Source organism: Penaeus monodon, chromosome 19, assembly GCF_015228065.2.
Source record: "Penaeus monodon isolate SGIC_2016 chromosome 19, NSTDA_Pmon_1, whole genome shotgun sequence".
In the NCBI taxonomy this organism is placed as follows: domain Eukaryota; kingdom Metazoa; phylum Arthropoda; class Malacostraca; order Decapoda; family Penaeidae; genus Penaeus; species Penaeus monodon.
Window position 1 is genome coordinate 9,213,576 of NC_051404.1, and position 1,546 is coordinate 9,215,121.

A 1,546-nucleotide genomic window follows, 5' to 3' on the forward strand; every position below is an offset into this window, starting at 1 on the left:
TAAAAATCCAAAATCCAAAATGGACCCCCCAAAAATCCCTCCCAATCATAATTTTATATCAAAACTCCCGCAGCACAGCCTTCGCGGGAGTCCTCTTCAGAAGACGAATGAAGAACGACAAAGCAGGTCTTGTTATTGTAACCGCTTTTAAAGTTCTCTATTTCACGGGCGATACAAATGTGCATTGTCGTGGCTGACTCTCCCGGGCCATTGTGTGAGAGACGGGGAAAGATGTGCGTGCTTGGGACTCGCTCTCAATCAGTTGGACGGAGGGGGAGCTTGAAGGCTGGGGGGGGGGGGGGTTATAGGGTGGGGGGTTGGAAGGAGTGGGGGGGGGGTTAGTGTCAGGAGGGAGTGGGGAGAGGGGTGGGGTGGTGGGTGTTAGGAGGGAGTGGGGAAAGGGGTGGGGTTGGTGTTAGGAGGGAGTGGGGAGAGGGGTGGGGTTGGTGTTAGGAGGGAGTGGGGAGAGGGGTGGGGTGGGTGTTAGGAGGGAGTGGGGAAAGGGGTGGGGTTGGTGTTAGGAGGGAGTGGGGAGAGGGGTGGGGTGAGTGTTAGGAGGGAGTGGGGAGAGGGGTGGGGTGGGTGTTAGGAGGGAGTGGGGAGGGGTTGGGATGAGTGTTATGGGGAGGGAGAAGTGGGGGTGAATGTTAGTAGGGAATAGGGTGGGTGGTGTTGGGGTAAAGGGGAGGGGAAAGGGTGGAGGATGTTTGAAGGTTGGGGAGGAAAAGAGAGGGAATAGAGAGGTTAGTGGGGAATTGGGGAGAATAGGGAGAATGGGGGTTAAGAGGCAGAGGAAGGAGGGTTGAATGGTAGGGGGAGAGGGGAGGAATTTGAAGGCTGGGGTTGAGTGAGGGATGAATATTAGAGGGGAGTGGGGGGAAGTTAGGGGGAGGTGGTGGGGAGGGGTTGTGAGGAAAGTTTGAAGACGGGGTTGTGGGTGGGGCGGAGGTTATGAGGTGGGGACGGGGGGGGGTGAAAGTTGGGGAAGAGGAGGAAATTTGAAGGATTGAAGTGGGGGGGGGGGGAAGAGAGACAGGGTGAGGTTAGACGAAAACGGGGGAATATAGAGGGAGAGAGGAAATGGATGAAAATGGAGAGAATAGAGACAGGAAAGAGTTAGGGAAATTTGAAGATTAAGGGGAAGGCAGTGCGAATAGGGGAAAGTTAGTGGTGTAAGGTGTATTGGCGATGATAGTAAAGCGTGAGTGTCGTCTCGAAAATAAAGCGCGAGGAGATGTTTAAAAAGTGATCTACTGGTGAATTAAGGTAATGGGGAATGTAAGGGAAAAAAAATAATGGAGTAGGGTAAAGGCTATGAAATGTGGCGCAGAAAACATAGTGAAATGACTGCTGGAGAGAGGGGCTATTGGGGTGGACAGGAACATAACCACAGGTGTAGGGGATAAATGTGTTGGAAATATGCAGGGATGGTGGGTAGAGGATGGGGAAGTAAGGCAAAGGGTATGGGTAGAGATATGGGGAGAGTGTTATGGAATATTTGCGTAAGAGGAGGTACAGAGAGGCGAGGATTGTAATGAGGTAATTT